This window comes from Cavia porcellus, unplaced genomic scaffold (assembly GCF_034190915.1).
Source record: "Cavia porcellus strain 051 isolate PalLab524CR breed Dunkin Hartley unplaced genomic scaffold, mCavPor4.1 scaffold_8, whole genome shotgun sequence".
Classification (NCBI taxonomy): Eukaryota; Metazoa; Chordata; class Mammalia; order Rodentia; family Caviidae; genus Cavia; species Cavia porcellus.
In genome coordinates this window covers 22,230,384-22,238,590 of record NW_026947491.1, presented here as the reverse complement: position 1 = coordinate 22,238,590, position 8,207 = coordinate 22,230,384, and positions in this window count along the sequence as shown.

The following is an 8,207-nucleotide window of genomic DNA, read 5'->3' as shown; positions in this document are numbered from 1 at the left end:
GCCTGGCAAGCTTGAACTTGTGAATTCGATCCCCAGTAACAAAAAACAAAAAAAAAAAAATAAATTAGAGTTGAGTGATAACAGTATTTTACAAAAGAGTAAAGATAAAAGAAAAGCAAGCATTCCACCTCCATCAGACAAGATTCATTCTTTACCCAGCATCATAAAAAATAATTGAATTCTAAAAATAAACATTTTCAATTATGAAGGCTAGAAAGAGTTTGAAACAGGGCCACACTTAGTTTCCCAGGCCTTATCCTGGCTTCTTACAGGTTTCCTTATTTTTACTAAGCTCTATTTTTGTTTTTTAATCTGTATCTTCTGTATATTGACCATCATCTCTTAAGTTATCTGAGAAATTATTTATTTGAATTTTTTCGTGAGCCTCATTCATTTGCTTTGTTATTTTAACTGTTACCACTTCAGAGAGTCCAGGTGTGTGGATTTAGAATTATACTACCTCACTGACACCTGGCTTTTCTTTTGCTGAGTTGGAAGTCTGAGGATGCATGTTAAATCTGCATCTTCTCATTTTCTGTAATTTTAATTTCTGAATTCATGCTTGAAAATTGCTAGGTTTGATACCATTATTGATAGCATCGAGATCCTTTAGGTAATGATTACTTCTCAGAGATGTCCTCCAGTTGTAGCTGGCTTTTGGATTTTGAGTATATTGCAAGATCCTTCCTCTTTGGTTTATAGGGAATCAGAAATTGCTGTCCATTTGGCCTAGGCCCTGCTTCTTTGGCTGTCTCCTATAATACTGTTTATGACCATCAGGCCACCTAAAACTTTGCATATAAGAGTGAATAACTGATCAGACCAATTAAAGTAGTACAATCAGCAATAACAGGATCAAACACACTCTAAAAAAAGACAATACTGGTAACGATTAATTTGTCACCTTTAACCATATGAACAAGGTTTGTGGCTACATCTAATAATTATACAAACAGAAAATTGTGTTCAGTAAACATCCCCTCAATATAACCACATGACCCTTAGGGGAGAAAATTAAAAGGGACTTTAGTGAGAAATACTGAAATAGAGATAGAGAAAGGAATTAAAAGCAAGACTGGAGGAGAAAGCAAAATTGCACAAAATTTGGAAACTGGTAAAGAAGACTGGAGGAAAAGAAACATGGAAGAATCAAAAACAAAAATAGAACAAAAAAGCAACAAAAAATATAGAATATTCTCTCTCATATAAAATCAAGAACCACCAATCAAGTAAAGAGAAAATTTTAAAAAATTAAATAGCATTGGGACAGGGATTTAGCTCAGTGGCATAAGTGCCTGCTTGGTAAGCTCAAGGTCGTGAGTTCAATCGCCAGTTCAAAAAAAATTAAATGGCATTAACAAAGAAAGAAAGTGAGAAAAACAACTTTGCACTTCAGGGAGTATGACTGCTGTCACTGAATGACAGTGGATGGACAGAGACCATATCTGTGTTGATTGATCCTAGCAAGGCAGCAGCATTATGGTCATTGTGGATAATCCCAGAAAACCTGGATCTTTATTTCATCTCCAGAAACTATGGCTATGATAAGGAAATCCATCAGTAACAAATTTGGGAAGAGCTACGAGGGAAAAGAAATACTCTCCTCCTGTTAGTGAGTATAGACTGGTACAATCACAGTGGAAATTAGTGTGGGGAGTCCTCACAGAACTAAGACTGGAGTTCCAAATGCACACATCACTTCCCTTCTTGTTATATTCCTAAAAGAATCAAAAGTATCGAACCACAGAGATATGTGTGCACCATGTTTAAAGCAGTGCAGTTTGTAAAAGCTGAATTTTGGAAATGCTTCCAAAGCTTATCAACTCGTGAATTTGTAAAAAATGTTATTTTTCATACAATGGAATAGCAGTCTGGCATAAAGAATAACATACTTGAGACACTAATAATTAAGTGGATGGCTCTTGATTTGATTTTCTTATGGGAAATAAATCTCACACACATATTATATAAGTTTCATATTTACTTTCTGGTGTGAGAAACTGAAAGCATAAGTAAGAACAAAACTGTATAATAATTACTGGGAAATAGGAAGAAGTTTTTTAAAAGGAAAGTTGGACCAGGAAGGGAGGAGAAAAGTAAGGAAGGATGGGAACACAAAAAAATCAAGAAAAATGGATAAAATGAAAAGAAATTTCATAAATAATTTGGGAAAGAAGGGTTGAATAAAGGGGACTAGAAGGAAAAATATGCAAAAAATATCATGTATAGTTACTTATTCTATAAGTATGTTCATTACGTATATCTAAATTTTACTAATGAAGTTTTAAACATTCTGTCATGCCTAGAATAGTGATAGCAATATCGATATATATTGTCCTGGTGATGATAAGAAGCAGTAATGAGCTACAGGGGAACTCAGCCATTTGTTCTAGGGTATATGTGTGTTACATTCCATGAATTCATTGAGATATTTCAGATATACAGTAGATACAATTTTAGAAGCTACTGCCCTACTGTCGACTAAGTTGTGTGTCTAAGCTTGATTAAGTGTAGAGCAAGCTATGTAATGTGTACTGCATTGTGCATATTTAACTCTGCTCACTTATGTTTTCATGTTACCATAGAATGACAGTAGTAGAATTACTACAGCATTAGAACAAGGACACTGAAAAAAAAAGAACAAGGACACTGTATAAAACATTGTACAATACAGTTAACTGTTAAAAAGCAAGAAAAATTTAGTTCAAGATCATCTTGTCCTCATACTCACAGACTGCCTAAGTACCTCATATAACAGGCACTGCTCCCTATGGATAATGGAAAAAGATATTGTGTAAACTCATCTGAAAAATGATGAATTTGAAAACAACCTGAATCATAAATTAGTTTATTTCTTTTCACTAAACTACTACTTTTCCTTTGTGACATTATTTCACCATCTTATGTAAAAACAATAATAATTACCAAAGGCAAGCACATTGTCAGAATCAGGGAAAAATTAAAGGCATTTCCCTCATGATAGGCAATAACAATCATTCTCCAAAAAATAACTCCACTATTAACAAAAATTCCTTTGGCAACGTTGTTTTTAGAACTTATACCATCATTTATTCATTGTGGAGCGATCACTTGAGACAGTTAACTAAGTGGGTCCATTTTAGTACGAAATGGCCAGTTAAATTGGAAAGACAGTTCTGGGTGTAGAAGACCCACAATTAGGAGATTTACTGCCAGAAAGGCATAAAAGAGAAGCAAAAAGGACAAACTGTTTTTTTTTTTTTTTTTTTTTTTTTTTAGAGAAACTCCAGTTTTCACCTTCATCTTCAATGTTTTCTCCAGGCTTCCAGTACGACTCTTAATTCTCAAGCACAGACAACTCAGTCTTCTGCTCTATACCATTCAGCCTCATGAGACAAATTTGGATTAAACACTGCAGTGGATTCCAGGCATTAAACAGGATGATGCAGATTCCAAGCTCATGGACCAAATTTCTGCACTCTTCCACATCTGCCTGTGTGACAGGCCATTTTATTCCAATATTTTAAATATATTTGGCTATCAGTTTCTGTACTAATTTTTTTTGTCTTTTTCCTTTTTATCAGTACTGGGGGTCAAACTCACGACTGCCTGCTTGCAAGGCAGGCACTTATGCCACTGAGCTAAATCCCCAGCCCCTGTACTAATTTTTGACTGAGAGATTTTAGTGCTGAGGATGACTCTAGAAAAGGAATACTGAACATCTGAAATTCTATCATGGCTTTAGAAATTCCTGAAGTCAGCTTCCTAATTTGATGAGATCTATACATGTCAAGGCCTGTCTTTCTATTACTGTAGGGAATATTAACACTCCTTGCCATGAACTGTTTAAAACAATACAGTGTAGATCTATGTGACTGTCCTAACATGTTACTTATGAAATGGAAGGAATTTAGCAATTCTCTATATAAAATGCTTGAATATTTATGACAGAGTGGGGAAATATGATTATAACTCCTGGTTGCTCAAAGCATCTTTGGAAAAAGTCATGAAACACAATATTTAGTTCAACCAATTCACCAGTAATCAAATTCTTCTAACTGTAAATTAGAGGTAAATTAATAAAGGAAAACAAGGAAGTAAAAGATACAAATTCCTAGATGAAAAAGTACACAGAAATTTAAAAGTTTTAACAATGAGATCTAAAGCTAATCTCTTTTCCTTTGGCCACTTGACTAAGATTGCAAAAGAATATATACAGGCCCTCATACTTTGACTAGCTGAAATGTAGTGTAAGTTTAATGCTCAGTATTGAAGGGTATCTGAATAAAGAAGAGGGCCTTGGTTGGAACAGAATGGGATCCTGTATAGGAGGATAGAAATGTTTATGTGAATCCTGTTGAGGCTGATGATGTGGAGCATCTGTACTCTCATGAGATTATTTTCCCAGAGGAAGAGATTTCCCTAGCTTCAGTGGTGTAGGCATACCAAGCCCTATGCCTGTGGAATTAGCTTCATTAGTATGCCTGAGAAAAGTGATCCTGTGTTGACCAAGCATGACAATCCTGACACTGGGACCCACAACACCACGTGACTGCCTCAATGCCTAGAGCCAGATGCAAATTGAAAGACACTCATAAGGGTGAGGTACATAGTGTGACATGAGGAGGTCCACTGTTCTTTCAAAGAACTTCATGAGTTTCCGCTGATAATCAAAGGCTTGATGAGCAACACATGAATGTACTTTGTGTGGGGGATAGGGGAGTAAAGGTCATACACTTAGATAAAGGTGAATTTGTTGCTAACAGCATGTTAAGCAGTTATTGTGAATGTGTTGCAGTTCATGGAGTAAAGAAAGGCTTTAATAGTTTCTTTCACTGAATGGCAAAAGGATGGATCAAAATGGCCCCCTGTGAGTGATTTAGAGGCAGCTTGCATTTTACAGTTTACCATTGATGAGGGTTTTCAGAGGCTTAGTGAAATGGTAATGCTAGAACGGATTTGTCATCAATCCTAATCTGTCACACTGAAATGTTCCAGAAAACGTGCCCTTCATTGGTTTAGCTCAGCAGCATAAGTGCCTGCCTTGCAAGTGCACAGTAGTGAATTCAATCCCTGGCACCCCCCGCCAAGTTTCCTTCAGTAAAGCCTTGAGATATGTATTTGTCAGGAGAGCATCTTTATCTCTGAAAAGCCCTGTCAGTTGTCCTCTCTGTGTGCTGGACCTTAGTGTGGGGACCAGAGATGCTCAGTTGGGAAACTAAATAACTGAAGGAGTTGTCAAGTTGCAACACAAAACTGCCGAAGCACAGTGCAGGCACGTAGGAAAATGTTTGCATAGAAAGAACAATGATCAGAATAGTAAACCTATGCCATTTGCTGGTCATCAAATGGTGTTCCAAAAAGTGAAATGCATAAGGTTACAAAACTTTTATTGGATTCATGGTACCAAAAAATGTAAGGTCAAATGAACAGAAACTTACTCTACAGTAAGCAGGAATCATAATCCCTCAACCAGATCTCAAGTAGTAGCCCAGTCTTCCAGAAACCCTTGAATGAAGGGGACATTCATGGGGGAAGGATCCCGAAGCATCACCAAAAATCCATGTTGCCAATCATTCCATCTTTCCCCAAGAGAAGCAGTGGGCTGTTACCAGAATCACCACAGATTAAGGAATGTGGAATTTGGAGGACTAATGGACATTGATTTGTAAACACAGCTGGCTCCACAAGATTCAAAATATTGTGATTTTCCAGTAAGAGTAGGGACCTATTAAGTTCAATGAATCAATGGAATCTTACCAAATTCCAATTCACTGTTCATCAAGTATATCCTTAAATTCATTCCATAATTATTTCTGATTTTCAGTGTCCAATTTGTATAACTATACTATGTACTTGGCAGAACTCTCATGTTGGCTCCTTAAATTGTAATGTGAGGGCTGGTATAATTGGAAATGTCAAACAGAATCCACTGGAATTGCCTTTCCTGGACAAAATCATTAAATAATAGTAGTTCTTTCTTGCAGGGATTGCAAAGATTATTACTATTGTTGTCATTAAGGAATGCAGAGGTGGTCCTTCCCATTATGTTTTCAAATAATTCAATTTGGTCTGTGAGGAAGATGAATGAATTTTAAAGAGTGATGATACATTACCACAAACTGAATAAAAATGTGACTCCAATTGCAGCTCCTGTTCTAGATGTAGTGTCTTTGGATGAGCAGACTAATCTATCACCTGGTCTTGGTATGCAGGTATTGATAGGACAAATGAATTCCTTCTCCACACATATCCATGTGGATGATCTGAAATAATCTGCTTTCAGTGGAGATTATAAATAATATACCTTCACTCTCCTACCTCAGAGTTACCTTTCCAGTCCTGTGTTACAACTTATTCTGCAAGAATCTTGATCACTTTTCTCTTCCATAATGCATCACACTATCATGCTCATTGGACCAAGTGAGCATGAGTTGGAAGCAGCACTAGAGTTGTTAGTAAAAGTTTGAGAGCCACAGGATGGGATGTAAGTCATAATACAATTCAAGGTCCTCTACCTCAGTGAAGTTTGTAGGTGTCCCATCATGTGCAGCATGTACAAATATACCTCTTAACATAAAAGATGCATTGTCTATCTGGATTGCCAACAAGGAAAAAGAGGCAGACTGCCTAGTGGACCTCTTTGGATGTTGGAGGCAACACCTTCCGCCTTTAGGTACTTTTGTCTGGCTCATTTACTCAGTGACTTGAAAACCTCCTACTTTGGAGTGGTGTCCTGAAGAAGAAAATAATCTGCAACAGGTCCATGCTGTTGTACAAGGTGGTGTGTCACTGCAGTCATATTGTCCAGCAAACCCAGTGGTGTCCAAGTGTCAGTGGCCCCTACTAATGCTGTTTGTGGTTTCTTCCAAGCTCTTATGTCGATTGCTATGGAGACCATTAGGATTCTGGAGAAGGTCTCTGCCATATTCTCCAGAAAACTGCTCTCCCAAGGAAAAAAAAAGTCCTTGGCATGCTACTGGGCCATAGTGGAAAAAGAAGCCTTGATCACAGGACATCAGGTTACTATGCAACCTGACCCTCTTAGCATTGCTGTGTTCTGTCTTATCCACAAAGACCTAAGTTGGATTTACACAATGACAGTCTATCATTAAATAGGAATTGTACATGTTGAGACAAAGTAGGTCCAGACTGTACAAATAAATTACATGAAGTCCCTCAAGTGCCCATTGCTCTGACACCTACTATAGCATATTCTTTTTCACCATGCATCTATGGACTCATGGATTATACAGTGAATTCAGCTGTTGGAGGGAAAAAGGCTGCCACTGTTACAAATTGTTCTGTAGGTTATGCAAACACCACCTGCAAGTGGAGAGCGGCAACATTACAACCATTTTCCAAGAAGTCCAACTTTGACATTGGTGAAGGGAGGTATTCATAATGGATCAAACTCCGGGCAGTGTACATGGGAGTACAGGGTGCCTCAGAGGAAAAATGGCTGGATATACAACTGCATACAGATTTTTGGGCTGTATCTTGGAACATAAACAGAAAACAGGTGACATAGTTGTCTGGGGATGATGTAGACAGGCCTATCTATGTAGGCAAGGGATGTAAATATGTTTCTAACAAACATTCACCAGTGAGACCTGAGCACAAAATAACTTCAACATGAATTGGATAAGCTGACCAGTTCTGTTGATAGTAATCAGCTTCTCTCTTCGGCCAGCCCTTTCATTGATCAATGAGCTTATAAACAATGGGCATTTTGGCAGAAATAGAGGCTTTCATGATCACTGACATGAACTCTTACTCCCCAAGGTTATTCTGTCTACAATCACTTGCTATAGGCCCAATATGCCAGTAACATACAACTACAGTTTTCCTGATGTGGCACCAATCCGTAGAGTGATACTCTTCAACCTGGTGGCAGTTTTATTACATTGGACTGCTTCCAACCTGGACAGGGTATCCACTGCATTTACTGGAATACTTTTTCAGAATATGTATTTTCCTTTAACTCTCATGCATGCATTCACATAATTGCTTCTCCACCATTACTGAATTCTACACAGCATTGGCTTTGACCACAAGGAATATATTTTATGCCCAAGGAAGTGAAGTGATAAGTTTCGCTCTCATGAAATTCAGTAGTCTTATCACATTCCTCACCATCCAGAAGCAGCTGTCTTCATACAAAGTTGAAATGATCTTTTGGAGACATATTCTTAGCACCAGTTAGGTAGCAGTGTCTTACAGGGCTG